The 24,893-nt window shown below is 56.6% G+C and overlaps 2 long non-coding RNA genes across 4 annotated transcripts in view; both read left to right on the top strand.

Moving 5' to 3' along the window:
* Nucleotides 1-729: 729 nt before the first annotated feature.
* On the top strand, nt 730-5,377 carry LOC142018500 (uncharacterized). The gene is made up of 3 exons (XR_012646836.1): nt 730-943; nt 1,350-1,570; nt 1,998-5,377. It is a non-coding gene; the product is annotated as an uncharacterized LOC142018500 (long non-coding RNA).
* Nucleotides 5,378-11,473: 6,096 nt separating this feature from the next.
* The window catches only part of LOC142018501 (uncharacterized), a 60,096-nt gene continuing 46,676 nt past the window's right edge, over nt 11,474-24,893 (top strand). For 2 of the 3 annotated variants that reach the window (XR_012646839.1, XR_012646838.1), the window contains exons 1-2: nt 11,474-13,901; nt 14,015-14,160. This is a non-coding gene — a long non-coding RNA (uncharacterized LOC142018501). Of the gene's footprint in view, nt 13,902-14,014; nt 14,161-16,836; nt 16,989-24,893 lie in introns of those variants that run through there. The other variant, XR_012646837.1, reaches the window with a different exon arrangement.

Genomic DNA, 24,893 nt, shown 5'->3' with positions numbered 1-24,893 from the left:
AGGAATTGCCAGGCAGCAGCCTCGGCAACAGCAGCGAGCCCGTCTGCCCTATGCGCCCCCACCGCAGCCACCCCTGCGCTGCTGGACAGCCCGGAGTGGAGTTCCAGTGCCATTTCCAGCCCCAAGAGGCGGCTGGATGCCGGGGGAAGGCAGTGCAGGCAGCCACTGTATTTAAGGGAGTGCAGTTGTGGGGGAGGGAGTGACACATTTCCTCAGCCATGCCAGCGTCCTTCCCACTTCCCTTTGGCTTTTCCTCTCTTTCTCTGCAAGCGGGAGCAGGAAACCACCTCCGGGGCCCGGGAAGGGCATCAGCCCCGCAGTGAGGCCGGGGAGGGGCGGCGGGGGGACGACAACCCAGCTACCCAACCAGGATGCGGGAAGTGGCAGCTGCAGAGCCGTGTCCCAAGGGGAGCTCTGGGAGCCTCAAGGCCTGGGAGATTTAAAGCCCAGCTAGACAAGGCCATGAAGAAGAGAGCGGAAGGAACAGTCCTGCTCTGGTCCCCAGGAGGGCAGGGCTAGATGGGGCTGGGCAGGGATTTTCCTGCTGTAATGTACATGACTTAACTGCCTGCCTGCCCCACGTGTGCACCCAGGGCAGCTCCCAGTTGTTCCTGGCAGCAGAGGCCTGTCCCTTTAACAGGGCTGGCTGGGAGCAGCCCAGCCGCATCATTCAGGCTCAGCCCCCACCATGAGAGCCTTTTATGGCCATTAGCTCGTGGCAATAAATTATTGGCCCGGACTGCCTGTTTCCCGGCTGTCTGGGGTGTGCCCAGGCCAGGGTCCCAATTGCAAGGAATGGGCAGGGGAGAGCACAGCCAAGCGGACTCTGCAGAGCCGCCAGCCCGGGTGGCACTGAGACAGGCCTGTGCCCCACTGCAGTTCTCTGGGGCTGTGACCATGAACTTGCGAGGCAGAGGGCACCCAGGCAGGACTATCAGCACAGGTGCCATCTTTGCTAATCCCAGGGGGGTGCATTTGGACAGAAGCTCCGCTGGGGGGTTGACAGGAGGCCTGGCTGGCAAGGAGGGGAGAGAGCCCCCTTCTCCAACGACGCACCCCACAGCACGGCAGGTGCTCCCCCAGAAGAGGGACCGCAGTGCTAGCTAGGGCAGTGAGTCCCACGAGTGGGCAGGCACTGGGCATCGGCCAAGCCCATTCCTGCACTGCACTCGAAATGGGTCTTCTCGCCCGCTCCCCAGCACGGCTGTCCCCAGCCTTCGTGTGCCACCTGTGCCTGCCCAGGCGGGGGTCTGCCCAAGGAGGCAGTGCACCTCCCTGCCCTTGCAGCTGAGGAGCTCAGTACACTTCACACGCCCCAAACCATTTGCATCCCTCTGCCCATTTTACAGACAAGAAAACTGAGGCACTGAGCCAGCAACTGGCTTCCCAGAGGCCACCAAGAACAGGCCCCAGTTCTCCGGACTCCCACACTGTGTTGGACCACTAGACGGGGGTTCGCAACCTCTTTCGTTCGGAGTCGCCCTCCTCCGCCATGCCACAAAAACTCCAGGACCCACCTGTGCACCGAGGACTGGTTTTCTGCACATCAGTGCCAGGCCAGCATTAGCAGGTAACAAGCAGGGCAGCTGCCGGGGGCCCCACAAAGCTACCCTGCTCAGGCTTTGGATGCAGCTCCAGGGGTTCCACACCTGCGTAGTGGGGTTTTGGTTTTCTGCTGGCCCCCATAAAACCTGCCTGAAGCCCTGCAGTGGGCCACAGGCCCCTGGTTGAGAGCAGCTGCACTAGATTACCCAGGGGCCACCTCTGCTCCCACCTCTCTGAGTCCTTCTCCTCTGATCCACGGCAGAAGGGCAGTTCAGTGTGGTGCCTGCATGCGGCTCCCAGCTGTGCCAGCTCACGGAGCCAGCAAACGGTGCTGGGGAAACGCACGACCCAGCCTCCTCTGTAACGGTCAGTGCTGCCAGCATCTGCGGCCCGCACTGTGGGGGGAAGTCCTGTGCTTGGCCACCTCCACATCAGCGGCCTCTCTGCCAAAGGTCACCAGCTGCCTGTGCTCCGGTGAACCCGTCCTCCAGCTTGCAAAGGACACACTGCGACACTTCCCCCAAGAGCCGCTATCAGAGGTGTAACCCCAGCAGCACCGAGCCCAGGGACAAAGGAGGGTGAAGTCTCTGCTCTACAGCCTGATGTGAGAGCCAGCTGACTTTGCTTCTGTGGCATGGCACGTGGCTTTAGCCCCTAAGGTGACAGGCTCAATCCCTCCTGTGGACTGTCTCAGTCCATTGCCCTTGCACAGGGTTCCTAAATAATTCGTGGTTGAGCAAAGGCTGGGGAGCATATTATGAGGAGCGTCAGCACCTCCTGGTATGCTCCATCGTCTGACCTCCCCAGGTGATCCACAGCCACTTGCTTTCCAGTTCTTCCCCATCACCACCCCATGGCCTTAATGTTCATTATCTAAAAGGGTAACAGAGAGGGGGCCGTGTTAGCCTGCGCACTAACAAAACAAACCAGCAGAAATGGAGCACTTCAAAGACTAGCACAATGATTTATTTGGTGATGATCTGGATCTGGAGAAGTGGGTCTGTCGCATGAAAGCTCGTCACCGAATAAATCATTGTGTTAGTCTTAAAGTGCTCCATTTCTGCTGGTTTATTGTCTTAAAGGGTTAAGCAGCTAATGGATCCTTCCCGTCAGGGTCTGCCTTATTTCTTGCTCTTGGCTGGCACTTCCATGGGCCCATTAGAAGCAGCCACTGGACCTCCCAGGCAAGAAGGTCATGCTCAGAACTTGCCCTGCACTTCCAAACACATATGCAGACGCTGCCTCAAGCCTCTCTTCTTCCCAAGGGGCAATAACACTGGTGCCTCACGTACTCCCCATGCAGACTGCACCCGGAGCAGGATTTGTGGCAATTTCCTGTTCTGCTAAGCACTGCTGGGCTCCACCCCAGAGGAGGCTGCATGTCAGAGAGGGGTTGAGTGACCCGTGTGTACATGGATTGTGCTTGTGTTCTTGGAATGAAAAGTGATATGGTAAACATCAGTAATTATTCCTCCAGCTCAACAGCGTGATCTCAGGCTGCCAAAGCAACGGAACAGGTTCTGCAGCAATGCCTGGGATGGGGGGAGGCCAGCACAGAAGAGGCTTGGCAAGCTCCACCTTAGCCAGCCAGCCTGCCGCAGCGCACAGACCAAAGCACTGAGCGCGATCTGTAGCTGGGGCACACACCAGTTCCTCTCCAGTGGCACCCGCCACCCCCTCAGTAACTCCAGGGGGACTGGGCGGCCCAGGACAGTGGGACAGGAGAGTCCTGCTCCAAGCCACTGGGTGCCCCCCTTGGCATGCATTGGCTTCCTTGCCAGCGGTTGGAGCTCCTTCTCCCCTTGGAAAGGGGCCCCTCCCAGACCTTGCCCCAGCAGTAGCTCCACACCCTCCCTGGAAGGAGCTGAGAAGGGCTGCCCAGGAGCCAAGCACCTACATCCAGGAGGGCATTTGCCAGCAGCCTGAACCACTGGATAGGGCCTCAGGCACAGAGCAGGCATCCCACTTCGTACCCCGCAGGGCAGGGCACCTGCTGGGGCAGCAGGGGTGAGGCCTGCGGCAGGACATGGAGTCAAGACGGTGCAGGGTTTTGATGCAGACAACACATGAGGGAAGCGGCACAGAGCTCTTGGCAGGGGCCGATAGCACCAGGGCTCTTGAGCAGATTAAGGATTTCAAAGCACTGGTAATTGCTTTGCCGTATAAAAATAGGCCCTTCTTTATCCCTTGCCCTGACCTCGCAGCCTCTTCTGGCCCAGCTCCTTGCCCCCACCGGCTGACAGATGCCACTCGGCCTGCCCCTTCCGCCAGGAGGGGGAGGTTGGAAGCAGCTGCCAGGATTGAAGTGAATGGGTCAGTCTCGGTGATCTGGGGGGTGGGAGGAAGGGCTCCTCCAGCACAGCAATGACCTCGGGTTTTCGCAGACATGCATGCAAATGGTGCAATTCAGGTGAGCGGTGATGCTGATGGGGTGCTCAGCCTGGTCCCAGCGGATGGTGGCTGTTCTTGCAAGAACCCCAGAGCTGTGCTCGGGAGAGCCCTGGGACTGCACCAGGTACCGTGAGTGGGCAGTGAGGGGGACACGGCCAGAGCTGTGTGCAGAGGGAGCCCATGGCTGGCAGGTACCTTGCAGGGATGCACCCGGGACTGAAAGAGCAGAGGAACAAAGATGTCACATTTCACCACTGCAGTCCCTTAGCCCAGCAGAACCCAGGACACGTGAGGCTTTTTTAGACCAAGGGCACAAATGAAAGACGTTGCAAACTCGACCCCAGCGGCTGGTTCTGCCTGTTCTCACTCTGCCCCAGGCAAGCTCCAAATGCCCAGCCAATCTATGCTCCACAGCAGGGCCAAAGACACCTAAGCAAGAATCCCACTGTCACAGGACTGGCCCTAGTATGCCTGGGAAGGAGCCGGTCTGCAGCTCTCACCTCCCCTACAGAAGCAGAGAACTGTTCCAGGGCTCCCTGTAAGCTGAGTGCTTGAGATTCAAATGCTGCCCAGCTGACTACCAGAGCACCCAGAGTTGCCAACCGCCGGCGGCATGGGTTTCTATTGGCGGTGCGCAGCTGCACATGCCTTGGTGCACAGGAAAAAAAATTATTCTGCCCATGGACGGAAAAATAATAGAAGGAACCCAGAACAGCGCCCGGCACGAAAATCGAAAGGGAGCAGTTTGGGCTGAGGCCCCCAGTCTGGCTTTGGGCCACAGCTAAAGTGGGCTCTTGTGGCTCACATTTCACACCGTAGACAGCAGGCTGCCCGCCCTGCTCCACCATAAACAACCCATCTGTCTGCCAGGACAGAGCTGCAGCTGGTAGAACCAAGAGCTGCCAACCCAGTTCTATTTACAGAGGGATAGCTACAAAAATAAACAGAATATCGGCTTCCCACATGCTGCAAATGCCTTGGGTCACTGTGTACCGTCTGTGCTCTCCGCATGCGGGGCTCTGCTATCTTTGGTCTCTCTGCGCACGGTTCACGAGGAGTTCACCGGGGTTGCCGACCACCCGGTATTGTCGCAAGCTTTTGCCCTGCAGGTTGCCTTTCATGGCGGTACCTCCAGATGCACTATACTGGAGGGGAGCTAAGTGCCCATTGAGCACGGGTGACCTGCTTCTCCACTGACAGTGGGGCTTGGGGGTGAAAAAGAGGTTCTCCCGCTGCGTCCTAGCTTCACGTTTGCTGGGAGGGACAAGTCACTGTCCAGTCTCGCTCTCCGGACCCTGCGTTATGCTCCTGTCCGCCAAGGTCACCAGCACCCCTGCAAATTGACTGGAGCCGAGCTAGAACTGAGGTTACAAGAAGAGCACGCGGCCCTTGTACTTTTCCCATGCCTTGGAGCCTTGCTGACAACGAAAGCATGCTGCCCTCTGAACCCACCAGGCCTCCGTCAATTCCCCCCACCTGCCCCTTCCGCCTAAGCCCCAGCCTCAGCACTGCCCCCCTATATACAACCCCACACCCCACTGGTCCTCCCCCCTATGCCCCATCTTCTCCATCACCATCCACCCCCCGCCCCCGGGCCCTCAACGTCTGCCCTCCACACACCTGTCCTTCCCTAAGCATCCCGCCTCCCCAGCCACCCATGCTCCTCTGGACCCCTTCTCCCCCATGGCTGCCCCCCAGCACTGCATGCTCTGGCTGCAGTCTCCCCTCCCCGCCCAGCCACAGCCTGACCACCTCCCCCCACCACCCAGCCGGTCACAATCCCACCCACTCAGATTTGGAGAGGGAGTAAAGGGGGTCGCAGTGGGACTCCTGGGGGGGTGGAGTGGAGGGTGGGGGGAATCTAAGCACCCCGCCCTTTAAAGGGTGCCGGGGGGGGCACATTCCTGCTGCATCAGCCGCTGGGCAGCTTTGTTTGCCCCGCTGCCCTGCGGGGGCAGGGGAATCTCCTCCCTGCCCCCGCGGGGGAGGCAGCGCCCACCCCAGGGCCCCGCCCGCTCCCCCGACCCCAGCCGCGCTGGGGGGGAGGAGCATGTCCCTCCCCGTGGGCGGAGCCACTGCAGTCCCCGCCCCCGCCCCGGGCACGTGCCCTCCCTCTCCCCCACCCTGGCTCCTTTGTTTCGCAGCCGGGCGCTGGCTGGGCGCCTCCGCACACCCCGAGCCCCCCCCCCCCCCCGCTCTGCCGCGGGGGGCTCCGCCCTTTCTCCAACACCCCCCCCCATCGCCGCCTGTGCCCGGCTCCCGAGCGCAGAGATGGGGTCCCGGCTCCGGCGGATCCGCGCCGGCCCGGGGCGCTGCAGCCGCAGCCTGGCGCGGGGGAATACCCGGTGGATCGGGGGCTACAGGAGAGCAGCGGGCTCCCCTCCCCCGCCCCCTGCAGAGCTCCGGCCCCGCCGCCAGGCCTGGCTCACAGCGGCCGCGTGGGGAGGGACCCCCGGGCTGCCCAGGGGACGGGCGGCGGCGGCTGCTGCTGGGAGCCGCCGCGCTTCGCTCCCAGGCGGGGCAGCTCTGCAGCCTCCTGCCTCCGGGGCTCCGCTTGCCTGGGTGCCGCTCGCCCTGCCCCGGCGGGCCTCCGCCTCCCGGCTCTCTGCTCCCCTGGCTGGTGCGGGGTCTCTGTCCCCGGCGTCCTGTTCCCACCGCTCGGGGTCGCCGAGCGAGCGCTCCCCGGCTCGGCTCCGCGCCCCTCAGCGTTGCTGGCTCCCAGGGCGGGCTCAGCTCTCACCCCCTCGCTGTCTCCTCTTTCTCCCTCTCCCGTTTTATCTGGGATTTCTACCGCAGCCCAAGCCACCCAGACGTCTGCACCCTTGGGTGCTGCCCGCTGACCCCACCCAGACGTCTGCACCCTTGGGTGCTGCCTGTTGGCCCCACTTCCAGATCTGAGTGCTGGTGGCTCTTGGGTGGAGCCACTCTCCCGCCCACTATCTTTGCTCCCTCCCCCCGGCACTAGTGCAGTGTTTGCATAGCAGCGTGCATGCACGAAGCTTAAGAACATAAGAACATAAGAACATAAGAATGGCCATACTGGGTCAGACCAAAGGTCCATCAAGCCCAGCATCCCATCTGCCGACGGTGGCCAATGCCAGGCGCCCCAGAGAAGGAGAACAGAAGACAAGTGATTTATCTCCTGCCATCCATCTCCTGCCCTTGTTATGAAGGCTAGGGCACCATACTTTATCCCTGGCTAATAGCCATTTATGGACCTGACCTGCAAAAATTTATCAAGCTCTTTTTTAAACCCTAATAGAGTCCTGGCCTTCACAGCCGCCTCGGGCAAGGAGTTCCACAGGTTGACTGTGCGCTGTGTGAAGAAAAATTTCCTTTTATTAGTTTTGAACCCACTACCCATCAATTTCATTTGGTGTCCCCTAGTTCTTGTATTATGGGAAAAGGTAAATAATTTTTCTATATTCACTTTCTCCACACCATTCATGATTTTATATACCTCTATCATATCGCCCCTCAATCGCCTCTTTTCCAAACTGAAAAGTCCCAGTCTCTCTAGCCTCTCCCCATATGGGACCCTTTCCAAGCCCCTAATCATCTTAGTCGCCCTTTTCTGAACCTTTTCTAATGCCAATATATCTTTTTTGAGGTGAGGAGACCACATCTGCACGCAGTACTCGAGATGTGGGCGTACCATAGTTTTATATAGGGGAAGTATGATATCTTTTGTCTTATTATCGATCCCTTTTTTAATAATTCCTAACATCCTATTTGCCTTACTAACTGCCGCTGCACACTGCGTGGATGTCTTCAGAGAACTATCCACTATAACTCCAAGATCCCTTTCCTGATCTGTCGTAGCTAAATTTGACCCCATCATGTAGTACGTGTAATTTGGGTTATTTTTTCCAACATGCATTACCTTACACTTACCCACATTAAATTTCATTTGCCATTTTGCTGCCCAATCACTCAGTTTGCTGAGATCTTTTTGTAGTTCTTCACAATCCCTTTTGGTTTTGACTGTCCTGAACAACTTGGTGTCATCTGCAAACTTTGCCACCTCACTGCTTACCTCATTTTCCAGATCATTGATGAACAAGTTGAACAGGATCGGTCCCAGGACTGAGCCCTGGGGAACACCACTAGTTACCCCCCTCCATTGTGAAAATTTACCATTTATTCCCACCCTTTGTTTTCTGTCTTTTAACCAGTTCCCGATCCATGAAAGGACCTTTCCTCCTATCCCATGACCACCTAATTTACATAAAAGCCTTTGGTGTGGGACCGTGTCAAAGGCTTTCTGGAAATCTAGGTATATTATGTCCACTGGGTGCCCCTTGTCCGCATGTTTATTAACCCCTTCAAAGAATTCTAATAGATTAGACAGACACGACTTCCCTCTGCAGAAACCATGCTGACTTTTGCCCAACAATTCGTGCTCTTCTATGTGCCTTGCAATTTTACTCTTTACTAGTGTTTCTACTAATTTGCCTGGTACTGATGTTAAACTTATCGGTCTATAATTGCCAGGATCTCCTCTAGAGCCTTTTTTAAATATTGGTGTTATATTGGCCGTCTTCCAGTCATTTGGTACCAAAGTGGATTTAAAGGATAGGTTACAAACCACTGTTAATAACTCCGCAATTTCACATTTGAGTTCTTTCAGAACCCTTGGGTGAATGCCATCTGGTCCTGGGGACTTGTTACTATTCAGCTTATCAATTAATTCCAAAACCTCCTCTAATGTCACTTCAATCTGAGTGAGTTCCTCAGATTTGTCGCCTAAAAAGGCTGGCTCAGATTTAGGAACCTCTGTAACATCTTCAGCCGTGAAGACTGAAGCAAAGAAATCATTTAATCGCTCCGCAATGGCACTGTCTTCCTTGATCGCTCCTTTTATATCTTTATCATCCAAGGGCCCCACTGCTTTTTTAGCAGGCTTCCTGCTTCTAATGTATTTAAAAAACATTTTACTATTGTTTTTTGAATTTTTGGCTAGCTGTTCCTCAAACTCTTTTTTGGCTTTTCTTACTACATTATGACAGTTAATTTGGGAGTGTTTATGTTCCTTTCTATTTTCCTCACTAGGATTTGACTTCCACTTTTTAAAAGCTGCCCTTTTCTCTCTCACTGCCTTTTTAACATGGCTGTTTAGCCATGGTGGTTCTTTGTTAGGTCTCTTACTGTGTTTTTTTATTTGGGGTATACATTTAAGTTGGGCCTCTAGTATGGTGTCTTTAAACAGTTTCCATGCAGCTTCCAGGGATTTTAGTTTAATTACTCTACCTTTTAGTTTCTGTTTAACTAGCTTCCTCATTTTAGTGTAATTCCCCTTTTTGAAATTAAATGCCAGAGTGTTTGACCGCTGCGGTGTTCTTCCCAACACAGGAATATTAAAAGTTATTATATTGTGGTCACTATTTCCAAGCGGTCCAGTAACAGTTACCTCTTGGACCAGATCCTGCGTTCCAGTCAAGACTAGATCGAGAATCGACTCTCCCCTTGTGGGTTCCTGTACTAGCTGCTCCAAGAAGCAGTCATTTAAGGCATCAAGAAATTTAATCTCTGAATCCCGTCCTGAGGTGACATGCACCCAATCAATATGGGGATAATTGAAATCTCCTATTATTACTGTGTTTTTTATTTTGATAGCCTCTCTAATCTCCCTCATCATTTCAGCATCACTATCACTGTCCTGGTTAGGTGGTCGGTAATATATTCCTAATGCCATATTCATATTAGAGGAATGAATTGTTATCCATAATGATTCTATGGAACATTTTGATTCCTTTAGGATTTTTACTTCATTTGATTCTATATTATCCTTCACATATAGTACCACTCCGCCACCCGCACGACCTGTTCTGTCTTTCCGATATAATTTATATCCCGGTATGATAGTGTCCCACTGATTGTCCTCATTCCACCATGTTTCTGAGATGCCTATTATGTCAACTTCCTCCTTTGATATGAGGTACTCCAGTTCACCCATCTTATTAGACAGACTCCTAGCATTAGTGTAAAAGCATGTTAGAAAGCTACCACTATTTATATGTCCGCCTTTCACAGGAAGCTTGCACCAGAAGAGCGCCCCTTGCAGTGGCTGTCTTGAGACTCCCATCCAGTGAGAGATTAGCAGGGCTCCAGCCCTTGGAGGAAGAGTGTTGTGGCTGCATTACTCTCCTCTCAGCCTGGGGGGCCACCAGTGCAGCCAAACGGCCAAGAGATCCCGTTCTCCTGGGCGTGGGAGAAGGAGGTGCGTGAGCCACCCAAAAGCCCAAGGTGAGCTCTCCAGACCCTGCCCAGCTCAGCTGCGTCTCCCTCAAAGCCAGTGGCCCCCTCTCGCCCCAGCCCACACATGCTTGTCCCCCTCCGGGATGGGAGGCAGGCATTGCTTTGCCCCAGGGATGACCTGTTCCCTGCCATGCCCTTTAACACAGCCCACCACAACTATGTGCACGTACTGCATACCCATCATCCTTCCCCAGGGCTAAATTGAGCAGGCAACAGGCTACCCCAGCCACGGCCTGTTCAGCTGGCCCCGGACTCTGACACACTCTGTTCTGTGCACCACGTCGTACAAAGCCAAAGCCAAAGCCGCGACAGCTCTCGCCGCACCGCGCTGGCCATTGGGAGTGTGGCAGAGATGGCTGGACCCAGCAGGAGCCTGAGGCCAAATCTACACCTCAAGACGGAGTGGGCAGAATAGAGGGTTGGGGGGGTGGAGCTGTGTGAACCAAAAAGCTTCGCATCCTAGCTGGGATGAGAGGCAGAGCAGCCCTGGGGTGAGGTGCACAGGCTGAAACATGTCCATGCCGTTGGCTATGGAAGGAGAGCTCAGAGGACAAGGCACCAGCGTGGCATTGCGCATTTATCCTCTGCGTTCCAGGGTGTGGCGACGCAGCAAAGTTATTTCAGAATAACGGCCGCTCTCATGAAGGAACTTTGCGAGGGTCTACACAACGCAACTGCTATTATGAAATAATTTCAAAATGGCAGACAACTTATTTCGAAATTGGTGAACCTCATTCCAAAAGGAATAGCGCCTATTGGGCTATAGACATTTCGGAACAGGGGCAGTGAAGACTGGGAATGGGCTATTTCGAAATCAGCTCCTCCAAAATAGTTTATTTGGAAACAAAACTGCTGTGTAGACATAGTATTTTGGATAAGAGCCTCTGAAAATGCTACTTCCACGGGCTCTAATCCGAAATAGGCTCTGTTGCGTGTGGACACGCTGTTTTGGAGTAACTTTTGCTTGTGTGGGGGCTTGCCTGTAGTGTGGATGCCTTATTGTGGAATAATTTATTCTGGAATAATAATGCCAGAATAAACTATTCCAGAATAACTCTGTAACGGAGACATGCCCCCTAGAAACCTGCTGGGTGACCTTAAAGGGGACAAGTGCCCTGACTGACCTCCCCTGGTGCTGTGAGACTTAAAAACATGCTTTCTTTGGGGCATGTTTTGATCCAGGTGCTGACCCACTGATGAGCACAGCTGGCAGCATGTGTTTCTGTTGGTGGTGCACATTCACACAAGCATAGGTGCATATAACAAAATTTATTCCAACCCATGAATGGAAAAAAATTAGAGGGCCCACTAGTGAGCAACACAGACAAGTACCTGGGCACCTTAAGAAATAAGTCACTAAAGAAGCCAACAGCCTCCAGCACTCATTGAGGTATTCAGCCGTGGAAGCTGCTGATTAGCACAGCACCTACGGCTGCCCACAGCCAGCAGCATGTTTGCCTGGGTGGTGCACATCTGTACATGCTTTGGTGCACCGAACAAAATTTATGCTGCACATGGATGAAAAAAATTAGCCGTTAGAGCAGTTGTGACAATGACCCTGTGGGTTTCACTCCAGCCAACAGCACCGGCTGGGTCTGCTGCATGGCAGTTCGTAAGACCATGGTGCAAGCCAGAGCCAGAACCGCTATCTGGATCCCTGGGCCTGGGAGTCCCACATGCAATTCCCTGTCCCACAGCTTCTTGGAAGGTGGGGTGGGGAGGGTTGAAAACAGTCTTTGAGACACCCTCTCCAAGCCAAGCTGAGTCAGGCTTTCCTGGATATGAATAAACAGTGTGCCCTTGTAGCCAAGACGGCCAATAGCATATTAGGGCGCATCAGGAGGAGAGTTTCGAGCAGATCGAGAAAGGTTGCTGTTCCCCTCTGTTCAGCACTGGTGAGGCCACATCTGGAGTATTGCATCCAGTTTTGGGACCCCCAGCATAGAAAGGATGTGGATGTGCTGGAGCAGGTTCAGCAGAGGGCAACAAAAATGGTTAAGGGGCTGGAGCACATGCCCTATGAAGAGCGGCTGAGGGATTTGGGTTTATTTAGTTTGCAGAAGAGAAGACTGAGGGGTGATTTAATAGCAGCCTTCAGCTTCCTGAAGGGAGGCTCTAAAAGGGATGGAGAGAAACTGTTCTCAGTGGTGTCAGATGGCAGAACAAGGAGCAATGGTCTGAAGTTACAGAGGGAGAGGTGTAGGTTGAATATTAGGTAAAACTATTTCCCCAAGCGGTTGGTGAGGCACTGGAATGCGTTGCCTAGAGAGGTGGTGAACTCTCCATCGCTGGAGGTTTTTAAGTCCCAGCTTGACAAGGTCCTGGCTGGGATAACTTAGTTGGGGTTGATCCTGCTTGAAGCAGGGGGCTGGACTCGATGACCTCCTGAGGTCCCTTAAAGCCCTCGGATTCTGTGAATCCTTTGGAAAACCATCACGTAGGAGCGATCAGTTTCAGCCCTTCCTTCCTACACCCAGCGGGGAAAAAGCTAGTACCAGCCCATGCACTTGGGAACAGTGGCTGGCCATGGTATTCCCTTCTGTGTGTCCCATGGTGGCACGATCAAAGCCTCATTGGCCCTTGTGGCCAGGTGAGTTAGAGGCCTCCCATTAGCTGCGCTCGCCATTCCCGGATTTCATTCAAACACTGATGGCCTTGACATTCCTCCCCGGATGACTCATTGACAGGAGGCCGGGTGAATGACACCTGCACACATCATCTGCCCTGCAAGCCTTTCAAAAGTGCCTGGGGTCCAACAGCCAGGCCTGTGCTGGGGCCCTCAGCTCACTCTCAGGCCTGGAACAAAGCAGATGTCAAACCTGTCTGACTTCATCAATCGAACTGGCCAGAGAAGCAGCTCTTGGCTCCGCTCAGGGGGGATTTGGGTTGGGCCAGGGAATTTCCCAGCGTCTTGCTTGGGGTGACTCAAGCCATCTCTCGATAAACTAGTAGTAGGCATCCTTCAGTCTGCATAGACTATGGATCGCGCCCTTTATAGTTTCAATTGAGGTCTTCATTTACAGCGTCTACTGTGACTATGAAGACCCACACGAGAGTGACAGTCCTTGCTGCATCTCTTGCAGATGTGGTGGGTGTCTGGCAAGTCCTTATTGTGCTTTCTGTGTGCTCGCTTCTCCTCTGCTAGCTGTCTGATCCTCATCTCGCCCTTCTGAAGGCCCTTGTGTAACCCCTGCCTCCATCTGCTGCGGTTGTCTGCTAGTTCTTCCCAGTTGTCCAGCTCGATGTCTACCTCTCTGAGGTCTCTCTTGCAGACATCTTTGTAGCGCAGCTGGGGGCGTCCGGGAGGTCTTTTGCCAGAGGCTAGCTCACCACACAGGATGTCTTTTGGAATTCTTCCATCATTCATCCTGTGGACGTGGCCAAGCCAGCGGAGCCAACGCTGCCTGAGGAGGGTGTGCATGGTTGGGATTCCAGCTTGCTCGAGGACGGCGGTGTTGGTCACTGCCTTGCAAATCTTCCCATTCCGCCGCAGCTCATCAGCTCTCCCGGCTGGCTGGTGCCAGGCAGCTCCTAGCCATGCGGGCAGGGCTGGCAGAAGGGCCTGGATTTGGGGGCATCCAAATGTCCTCAAGTCAATATTATCCTGAGCAGCCCACAGAGAACTCCCAAGATGACCTCATTCCTGCCTCAAGTCTGGCGTGTATGGTTCCTCCAGCTGCCTCTGGACCACTGGCTTGAACCAGAAGGTGCCCCATGTCAAAGGGTCAAACCAGCATGGGGGGGAAGAGGGGAGGCCAGAGAAAATCCCCTTTCCCTTTCTCCCCACCCACAAAATCCTCCTCTTCCATTTTTGGCCCAGGTCAGGTGACGTGCCGACAACTTTGGAGCCTGAGAACGGGAGCAGAGGGGACCATCAGCCGGAAGGTCTGTCTACCGCCTCGCTGCTGTGGTGGATACCTGGCCACTGGCTGCACTGAACCTTATCCAGACCTTCTCCAGTGCAGGGTGAGCAATGGCTGCTCTTTGCTGGCCGGGGCTGGATGCAAACCAGAGAGCTAGGGTGAGCAGCTCCAAATCCCGTTCCCCACTGAGAGCTCTAGGTGCCCCACTCTTGAGTCCCCTGGCCCTCCCACAGCCGGAATTGGCCGAGAGGCCTTGTGCTCTGCAGGTCCCCAGAGAGCTGCCCTGACAATCCTAGAATGGCCTGTGGCTGGGGCTGCTCAGGCAGCATCTTGCCTTGTCCTAGCAGCCGATGCGTCAGCTCTGCCCATGAAGCTCCAACAGAGGCCAAAGGTATCACCAAGTCAGTACTTCTCCCCGTCTGTCTGCGCTGGCCTCCACCCTTGCGTTTGGGAGTTCTCTGCTGGTCACAGGAGTAGGCCATAGGATGAGAGAGGCCTCTGGAGGCAGTAGAAGGAGGAAGCGAGAGCAGGAGGAGGGCCCAGGCTGTGGGGTGAGCTTCAAAAGCCTCCCCCAATCTCTTTGCGGGCGGCTGCATTTCCAGGGTGGGGCACCAGGGGAGAGGGCAGCCAGAAGGAACAGAACCAGGCAGCGAATGCAGGGCAGTTTGGAAACGCGCCCTCTCCATCCTCCAGAGCCTGGTCCAGGGAGCAGCTGCAGCCAGCGCAGGCCATGCCCTGGGGAGGTCACTCTGCTGCAGCTGCTCCTTGGGCGTCACAGTCAGGGGACCACCTCCCTGTTGGGGCTGGACTGAGCCTCTGCTGATTTGGCTGCACCGTTCTGCAATGATACCACCTTACAGTCCCCCAGCAGGATCTGACCTGTCGCAGGCGCTGGCGTCAGGCCCTGTGCAGACCTCCTGGGCCCCGCCACTGGCACATGCCAAGTTCTCTCCTTAATCTGCTTTTAAAGCTGCAGCGGGAGGTCTCCCGTCCTGTGACTTTGCTGGCACGTGGGGGCTGTCAGAAAGCCATGTGGCCTCAGTAATGTGCAGCCTAAGGGGCTCTGTTCCCCCACCTGGCAATGCACAGCCACATGGTGGTCCCATACATCTCCCCCAGCCCCCCGGAAAGCTACAGCCTCACAGGAACCCAACAACGGGGGACTCACAGAACTGCCTTAGAGACACGAGTGGCTCTTGGCACATTCCCTTTGCTGGGTAATAATAACTCCTTCCCCCCAGCGATTCCAAAGCCTTTTAGTTGAATTTATTTTTCACAACCACCCCAGGAAGTGCGTGAGGTAACTTTGTCCTGACATAATAGATGGGGAAACTGAGGCACAGAGTGGCGCTGGGGCTTGCCCAGAGTCACACAGTGAGTCAGGGAACAGCAGGCAACAGACCCCAGGAGTCCTGGTTCCCAGGCCCTTGTTCAAATCACACACGGAGAGCCTGAGCCCAGGCAGCCTTTGCTAAACCATGAGTCAGAGTCAGATTTCCACCCTGCTCAAGCCTTTCCCCCGGGCCAAGCTTGAGAAAGAGCCGTCCCCGATGCGCCGAGGGGTCCACAGAATTGTGAGTCACTTCAAATCCCAGCAGCAAGACAGGCAACTGGCCCTGGAGGGGGGCTCCTACCAAGTCCCTGCCTGCAGAGCTGCTTTGCGGAGGGCAGAAGGCAGGTGGGGAAGAAAGGATTTCCCCAGGGGGCAGTGTGGCAGATCTCAGATGAGATCACACTAAAAATAAGCCAGCGTGAGCTCAGTGGCTTTGTTACCCACGACAATGGCCAGGTTTATTTTTAGCTGTTGTGAACTTAGCTGCAGGGCTGTTTGGGATCCCCCAGGGACACCCATGGTCCCAGGGGCTGCAGGGCGGTTCCAAGGGTGCTGTGGTAACCGTAACTTTAGAAACTAAACACGAATTACTCACCTTTCCTCTGGGGCTGACTCACTCCAGGTCCCTGTGTTCCTCCTTCCCGCCTCCTCCCACTGTATGGCTAAAGAGCTCAGGAACCTGGAGCCAGGCCCCTAGGCGTCAGGCTTTCAAGTCTATTCAGCCCTGGTTTCTGTTTATTTGTCTCCTGCTGCTTGGGAATTTCTGGGTCACTTTTTCCAGCTTGTCGCCTGCGAGGGCTAGAGACATAAATGAATGCTGAGTTTCTCTTCAGATCACAGGACTCCAGGATCTGAGGCCTGAATGATACCCCCAGTCAGTGTTCCCTGTGAGCTGACTACTTGGGCGGCCACCCAGGAGAGATTCAGGTGTGGCCCAGCTGACTGGCAGAGCGCCCGCAGCCAGGAGCGTCTGTTTCTGTGGGTGGTGTGCATCTGCACAGGCCTTGGTGCACAGAACAAAATTTATTCTGTGCATGGATGGAAAAAAATTAGAGAGAACACTGCCCCCAGTGCCACAGCAAGGTGCCCACCTGCATCTGTCATAGCTCTGTGGCTGGGGCAGCTCCTCAGGGGAAACATTCCCCCCCCCCCATCCTTTTGGGACTCAGCGTCCCAGCTGCTGTTGCACCCCTTCCCCTGGGCCACCAGCATTTCAGCTCAGCAGGCTCCGCTCCCACCTGAACCAGAGGGTGAACTGCACCTGCCGAGAGCTGGAGTTGGCTGTTGTCCTCCAGCGAGGCGGAAGACTATGCCCGGGGCTGGTGTAGGTGATGCGGCCAGGGACTTACGGGGCTGTTTGGTGATCTCCCCTGCCTCAGTCCATCTCGCTCCGCTTTGCTCAGTGTCTCTCCTTCTACCCCTCTTCCCCACCACCCCCTGCTGCAGGTCTCCCTGCAACCTGCGCCCTCAGCTGGGTGTGAGCCCACTGCAGCCTGGCAAAGACAGGGCAGCGCAGCTCCCAGCTTCCTCGGCTTGTGAAAGGTCCCCACCTTCACCTCGTCTGGCTTGAAAGCGACGCTGGCCCAGCCCCACGGAGAGAGCCTGCTCTCCGTCTGGCTGAGCTGCGTGGCTCTGTTCCCAGCACCACGGCCATCTGCAGAGGGAAAGGCCAAGAACATTCAGGATAAAAATACCTCTTCTGGAGCAGGAGCTGGGAGCAGGGCTCTTCATCACAAGGGTGTGTCCCTCTTAAAGGCATAGCACACAGGCGAAGCACGCATGCCTGGCCAGACCCAGTCCTGACTGGCTCCAAATGCCTGCATCCGACATAGGCAGCAAAGGCTGGAGAGAACCTACCAGGTCCTCTCGTCTGTCCTGCTGTGCTCTCTGTAAGTCTGGGGGCTCAGGTGGAGTACAGATGTGTTAGTGCTTCCGTTCTCAGCTGTCTTTGCCCACCCTCCTTTGGTGGCCTTGGGCAAGTGCATGAGGCTCCTTATGCCTCAGTTTCCCTATCTGTAAAATGGGGGCACTGAGCACAGCCCTCCCTTGTGACGTGCACTGAGAGCCTCTGAGGGGAAGCAGCAGAACAACACATCATGTATTGTTGTGGGGCGAGGGGGAGATTTCAATGTCACTGTACCCAACACCAGTGTTCCCTGTAAGCAGCTGCCACCCAGGAGAGATATGGGGGCCACCCTGCTGGTTAGCAGAGCGTCCACAGCCAGCAGCATGTGTTCTGTGGGTGGTGCACATCAACACACTCCTTGGTGCACAGACCAAAATTTATTCCTCCTATGGCTTGGAAAAAAAATGAGCAGGAACCCTGGTAAAGACGCGTGTTCATATAGTCACTCTGCAGCTAGCGTCCACACGCATGACTCCCCCCCCCCAACCAGTGAAATGGTTTGGCCAAGGCAAAGCAAGTAGGAGGGCAGCGTAGGAAACCGGCCAAACCATCAGCACTAAGGGGGGGAGATTTCTTCCTTCCCCGTTGAGCGCTGTGAGGGATGGTGAAGGAGAGAAGTGGTCTCCCTGGGAGATGGAATTTGTCCAGGGGGCTGTGAGCCTTCAGCTGGCAGCTGCTGGGATTGAACTGGAGCATGCGGCATATTGGGCCTCGTCTTCCCACCCCGCTTCTCCCGCTCTCCCTGGGAGCTGCTGGGGAGGAAGGAGGGCGCTGGGAAAATCCAGCTGCCATCCAGCCTGGTTAAAGGGCAAGGAAAAACCCATGCAGCCGCCGCTACTCCCTAAAATAAGGTAATTGCAAACGTCCCCTCTGGGGGTGGGCAAGCCAGGCCTCTCGCATTTGACTATGTTAGGATGTGCTCTGTCTGAGGGCAGATGACGCCGGGGTCAAGAATTAAGGCACGCCAGTCATTTGGCACAGCTCCCAGGCAATTCTGGCAGTTGCAAGGCACTTCAGTGTATACTGACCCTTGTTCTCCAGGTAGTGGGAATGTCAGACACTAACCGGACTCAGCGCCCTCGAGCCCAGAGACGTCACCCCCCCAGCCCCCTCCCCCTCACCAGCCCAGACCCGCTCTTCCGCTTGCTGGTCCCTCTGGGATTTCTCTGGGTGGTGCGCCAAGTCTGGATTGCAGCGGCTGGGCTGCTGGCAGGACACCCTTTGCGGTGCTTTCAGGTGATATCATCGTCTCAGCACCTGAGCTGAAGGGCAGCCAAATGATTAGAGCGGGTGCTGGGTCCAGTTCCCTGGCTCTGCTACTGACTCCCCACAGGCCATGGGTCAGTCACCTAGCCTCTCTCTGCCACAGTTCCCAGCCGTCAAGTGTGGGTAATATTTCGTTTGCCCTGTAAGCTTGTCTGCATTCTGGGAGGGCCCTGGTCTGAGCCGGGACCTTGAGCCCTGATTCTGTTAAGATTTGAAACTGGCTTTTCATTGCTGTCTTTGTTTGTGCTCTAGCCAAATGGCAGAGAGGTGGGGGAGAATGCGGGTAAGTGTGTCAGTGTGTTGGGGAGTGGTTATCTGTGTGTGAGTGTATTGAGGGAGAGGTTGTCTGTGTGTGTGTTGCGGGGGTGGCTGTGTGTGAGTGTGTTGAGGGTGTGGTTACCTTGTATGTGTGTGTGGTGAGGGGTGGCTGTGTGGTGTGTGTGTGTGTGTGTGTGTGGAGGAGTGGCTGTGTGGTGTGTGTGTGGAGGGGTGGCGGTGTGTGTGGTGACAGGGCATGGCTGTCTGTGTGGTGACGGGGCGGCTGTGTGTGTGTGTGTGTGTGTGTTGAGGAGTGGCTGTGTGGTGTGTGTGTGAGGAGGGGGTGGCTGTGTGTGTGTGTAGAGGGGTGGCTGTGTATGTGGTGAGGGGTGGCTGTGTAGTGTGTATGTGTGGAGGGGGTGGTTGTGTGTGTGGTGAGGGGTGGCTGTGTGGTGTGTGGAGGGGCGGCAGTGTGTGTGGTGACGGGGCGTGGCTGTCTGTGAGTGTGTTGACAGGGTGTCTGTGTGTGTGTGTGTGTGTGTGTGTGTGGTGAGGGGTGTTTGTGTGTGTGGTGAGGGGTGGCTGTGTGGTGTGTGTGTGGAGAGGGTGGCCGTGTGTGTGTTTAGAGGGGTGGCTGTGTGTGTGTGTGATGAGGTGTGGCTGTGTGGTGTGTGTGTGAGGAGGGGCGGTTGTGTGTGGTGACGGGACGTGGCTGTCTGGGAGTGTGTTGACAGGGCAGCTCTGTGTGTGTGTGTGGTGATGGGGCGTGGCTGTCTGGGAGTGTGTTGACAGGGCAGCTCTGTGTGTGTGTGTGTGTGTGTGTGTGTGTGTGGTGAGGGGTGGCTGTGTGTGTGTGGTGAGGGGCGGCTGTGTGTGTGTGTGTGTGTGTGTGTGTGTGTGGTGACAGGGCGTGGCTGTCTGGGAGTGTGTTGATAGGGCGGCTGTGTGTGTGTGTGTGTGGTGAGGGGCGGCTCTGTGTGTGTGTGGGGGGGGGGTGACAGGGCATGGCTGTCTGGGAGTGTTTTGACAGGGCAGCTGCGTGTGTGTGTGTGTGTGTGTGTGGTGACAGGGCGTGGCTGTCTGGGAGTGTTGACAGGGTGGCTGTGTGTGTGTGTGTGGTGAAGGGCAGCTCTGTGTGTGTGTGTGGTGACAGGGCGTGGCTGTCTGGGAGTGTGTTGACAGGGCAGCTGTGTGTGTGTGGTGAGGGGCGGCTGTGTGTGTGTGTGTGTGGTGACGGGGCGTGGCTGTCTGGGAGTGTGTTGACAGGGCGGCTCTGTGTGTGTGTGTGTGTGTGTATGTGGTGATGGGGCGTGGCTGTCTGGGAGTGTGTTGACAGGGCGGCTCTGTGTGTGTGTGTGTGTGTGTGTGTGTGTGTGTGGTGAGGGGTGGCTGTGTGTGTGTGGTGGGGGCGGCTGTCTGTGTGTGTGTGTGTGTGGTGAGGGGCGGCTCTGTGTGTGTGTGTGTGTATGTGTGTGGTGACAGGGCGTGGCTGTCTGGGAGTGTGTTGACAGGGCAGCTGCGTGTGTGTGTGTGTGTGTGTGTGTGTGTTTGTGTGTGGTGACAGGGCGTGGCTGTCTGGGAGTGTTGACAGGGTGGCTGTGTGTGTGTGTGTGGTGAGGGGCAGCTGTGTGTGTGTGTGTGTGTGTGTGTGGTGACAGGGCGTGGCTGTCTGGGAGTGTGTTGACAGGGCAGCTGTGTGTGTGTGTGTGTGGTGACGGGGCGTGGCTGTCTGGGAGTGTGTTGACAGGGCGGCTGTGTGTGTGTGTGGTGAGGGGCGGCTGTCTCTGTTTGTGTGTGTGTGTGTGTGGTGACAGGGCATGGCTGTCTGGGAGTGTGTTGACAGGGCAGCTGCGTGCGTGTGTGTGTGTGTGGTGACAGGGCGTGGCTGTCTGGGAGTGTGTTGACAGGGTGGCTCTGTGTGTGTGTGTGGTGAGGGGCGGCTCTGTGTGTGTGTGTGTGTGTGTGTGTGTGGTGACAGGGCGTGGCTGTCTGGGAGTGTGTTGACAGGGCAGCTGCATGTGTGTGTGTGTGGTGACAGGGCATAGCTGTCTGGGAGTGTGTTGACAGGGCGGCTGTGTGTGTGTGTGGTGAGGGGCGGCTGTCTCTCTGTGTGTGTGCGTGTGTGTGTGTGGTGACAGGGCGTGGCTGTCTGGGAGTGTGTTGACAGGGCAGCTGCGTGTGTGTGTGTGTGTGGTGACAGGGCGTGGCTGTCTGGGAGTGTGTTGACAGGGCAGCTCTGTGTGTGTGTGTGTGTGTGTGTGGTGACGGGGCGTGGCTGTTTGGGAGTGTGTTGACAGGGCAGCTGTGTGTGTGTGTGTGTGTGGTGAGGGGTGGCTCTGTGTGTGTGTGTGTGGTGATGGGGCATGGCTGTCTGGGAGTGTGTTGACAGGGCGGATGTGTGTGTGTGTGGTGATGGGGTGTGGCTGTCTGGGAGTGTGTTGACAGGGCGGCTGTGTGTGTGTGTGTGTGGTGAGAGGTGGCTCTGTGTGTGTGGGGGGGGTGACAGGGCGTGGCTGTCTGGGAGTGTGTTGACAGGGCGGCTGTGTGTGTGTGTGTGTGTGTGTGTGTGTGTGGTGAGGGGCGGCTCTGTGTGTGTGTGGGGGGTGATGGGGCATGGCTGGGAGTGTGTTGACAGGGCGGCTGTGTGTGTGTGTGTGTGTGAGTGTGTGTGTGTGTGTGTGGTGACAGGGCGTGGCTGTCTGGGAGTGTGTTGACAGGGCGGCTCTGTGTGTGTGTGTGGGGTGAGGGGTGGCTCTGTGTGTGTGTGTGTGTGTGTGTGTGGTGATGGGGCGTGGCTGTCTGGGAGTGTGTTGACAGGGCAGCTCTCTGTGTGTGTGTGTGTGTGTGTGTGTGTGTGTGGTGACGGGGGCGTGGCTGTTTGGGAGTGTGTTGACAGGGCGGCTGTGTGTGTGTGTGTGTGTGGTGAGGAGTGGCTCTGTGTGTGTGTGTGTGGTGATGGGGCATGGCTGTCTGGGAGTGTGTTGACAGGGTGGATGTGTGTGTGTGTGGTGATGGGGTGTGGCTGTCTGGGAGTGTGTTGACAGGGCGGCTGTGTGTGTGTGTGTGTGTGGTGAGGGGTGGCTCTGTGTGTGTGGGGGGGTGACAGGGCGTGGCTGTCTGGGAGTGTGTTGACAGGGCGGCTGTGTGTGTGTGTGTGTGTGTGTGTGTGTGTGGTGAGGGGCGGCTCTGTGTGTGTGGGGGGGGTGATGGGGCATGGCTGGGAGTGTGTTGACAGGGCGGCTGTGTGTGTGTGTGTGTGTGAGAGTGTGTGTGTGTGTGTGTGGTGACAGGGCGTGGCTGTCTGGGAGTGTGTTGACAGGGCGGCTCTGTGTGTGTGTGTGGGGTGAGGGGTGGCTGTGTGTGTGTGTGTGTGTGTGTGTGGTGACGGGGCGTGGCTGTCTGGGAGTGTGTTGACAGGGCAGCTGTGTGTGTGTGTGTGTGTGTGGTGACGGGGCGTGGCTGTCTGGGAGTGTGTTGACAGGGCGGCTCTGTGTGTGTGTGTGTGTGTGTGTGTGTGTGTGGGTGGGTGGGTGGTGACGGGGCGTGGCTGTCTGGGAGTGTGTTGACAGGGCAGCTGTGTGTGTGTGTGTGTGTGTGTGTGTGTGTGGTGACGGGGCGTGGCTGTCTGGGAGTGTGTTGACAGGGCGGCTGTGTGTGTGTGTGTGTGTGTGTGTGTGTGGTGACGGGGCATGGCTGTCTGGGAGTGTGTTGACAGGGCAGCTCTCTGTGTGTGTGTGTGTGTGTGTGTGTGTGGTGACGGGGCGTGGCTGTCTGGGAGTGTGTTGACAGGGCAGCTGTGTGTGTGTGTGTGTGTGTGTGTGTGGTGACGGGGCGTGGCTGTCTGGGAGTGTGTTGACAGGGCGGCTCTGTGTGTGTGTGTGTGTGTGTGTGTGTGTGTGTGTGTGTGTGGTGACGGGGCGTGGCTGTCTGGGAGTGTGTTGACAGGGCAGCTGTGTGTGTGTGTGTGTGTGTGTGTGTGTGTGTGGTGACGGGGCGTGGCTGTCTGGGAGTGTGTTGACAGGGCGGCTCTGTGTGTGTGTGTGTGTGTGTGTGTGTGTGTGGTGACGGGGCGTGGCTGTCTGGGAGTGTGTTGACAGGGCGGCTCTGTGTGTGTGTGTGTGTGTGTGTGTGTGTGTGTTGACGGGGCTTGGCTGTCTGGGAGTGTGTTGACAGGGCAGCTGTGTGTGTGTGTGTGTGTGTGTGTGTGTGTGTGTGGTGACGGGGCGTGGCTGTCTGGGAGTGTGTTGACAGGGCGGCTCTGTGTGTGTGTGTGGGGTGAGGGGTGGCTGTGTGTGTGTGTGTGTGTGTGTGTTTGTGTGTGGTGACGGGGCGTGGCTGTCTGGGAGTGTGTTGACAGGGCGGCTGTGTGTGTGTGTGTGTGTGTGTGTGTGTGTGTGTGTGTGGTGACGGGGCGTGGCTGTCTGGGAGTGTGTTGACAGGGCGGCTCTGTGTGTGTGTGTGTGTGTGTGTGTGTGGTGACGGGGCGTGGCTGTCTGGGAGTGTGTTGACAGGGCAGCTGTGTGTGTGTGTGTGTGTGTGTGTGTGGTGACGGGGCGTGGCTGTCTGGGAGTGTGTTGACAGGGCGGCTCTGTGTGTGTGTGTGGGGTGAGGGGTGGCTGTGTGTGTGTGTGTGTGTGTGTGTGTGTGGTGATGGGGCGTGGCTGTCTGGGAGTGTGTTGACAGGGCGGCTGTGTGTGTGTGTGTGTGTGTGTGTGTGTGTGGTGACGGGGCGTGGCTGTCTGGGAGTGTGTTGACAGGGCGGCTGTGTGTGTGTGTGTGTGTGTGTGTGTGTGTGGTGACGGGGCGTGGCTGTCTGGGAGTGTGTTGACAGGGCGGCTGTGTGTGAGTGTGTGTGTGTGTGTGTGTGTGTGGTGATGGGGCGTGGCTGTCTGGGAGTGTGTTGACAGGGCGGCTCTGTGTGTGTGTGTGTGTGTGTGTGGTGACGGGGCGTGGCTGTCTGGGAGTGTGTTGACAGGGCGGCTGTGTGTGAGTGTGTGTGTGTGTGTGTGTGTGTGTGGTGATGGGGCGTGGCTGTCTGGGAGTGTGTTGACAGGGCGGCTCTGTGTGTGTGTGTGTGTGTGTGTGGTGACGGGGCGTGGCTGTCTGGGAGTGTGTTGACAGGGCGGCTGTGTGTGAGTATGCAGAGCAGTTGGAGAAGCCGGTGCGCCGAGTCTGGACGTGCCTTTTGGTCTGTGGCCAGGGGCACGTCTTCGGCTGGATGGAAGTGGCGGGTGGCGGGGTGCACAGCTGGCTGACTTTGGGGAGGAGGCTGGCCCGTGCAGGGGTGTTGGGGTGCAGGCAGCTGGGTGTGCCGCGCTGCGCTGGTGCCCGCGTTGCAGTGGGGCGCTCACACGGGATGGGCCTGTCTGGGAGCCCAGATGCAGCCTGCCCCGCGGCGTTATTTCCTGCTGATGAAACAGACGCTTCATCGGCCAGGGCTGTAACTGTGTCAAGCTGGGCTGAGGGTGTGTCTGGCACCACTGAAGCTAGGCCACTCCCAGCCCTCAAACGCCTGGGCACAGACGGGTTTAAATTTAGAACGCCGGTCAGCAGCGAGAGGCGTTATCCTTCCCCAGCCCTCCCCCAGCTGTCAGCCATCCCCCCCAGGCACGCTGTACAGACACAGGGCTTGTGCCCATGCAGGGAAAGACCCACGCCCCTCCGTTCTCTTGCCAAGCTCCTGCTTCTGCTCAGGGGTCTGCCAGCATCCCAGGAGGCCCTCCCATGTACTAAGGACCTCCAAGGCACACTCATCTCTTGCACTTAGGGATGGAATCCATACACAGGCACCCCCGGCCTGGGCCCTGATTCTGTGGCCCATGCAACCCTGGCCTCTCTTCTGAGCCCACAAAAGAGAGACAAGTTGTCCCAGCTGTGAGGTGGCACTTGGAAACAGCCACTGGACTATCTACCTTGTGGAGGCAGCTGTCCCCCAGTCCTTAACTACCTGAGCATCTCCCAGCTGACTTAGTTACCCTCCCTGTGAGGTAGACTGGTGCTGTTATGCCTATATCGTAGATGGGGAAACTGAGGCACCAAGTGAACAAGTGGTGTGCCCAAGGACCTACAGGAT

Source organism: Carettochelys insculpta, chromosome 10 (assembly GCF_033958435.1).
Source record: "Carettochelys insculpta isolate YL-2023 chromosome 10, ASM3395843v1, whole genome shotgun sequence".
In the NCBI taxonomy this organism is placed as follows: domain Eukaryota; kingdom Metazoa; phylum Chordata; order Testudines; family Carettochelyidae; genus Carettochelys; species Carettochelys insculpta.
This window is presented reverse-complemented; position numbering and strand designations above follow the sequence as displayed.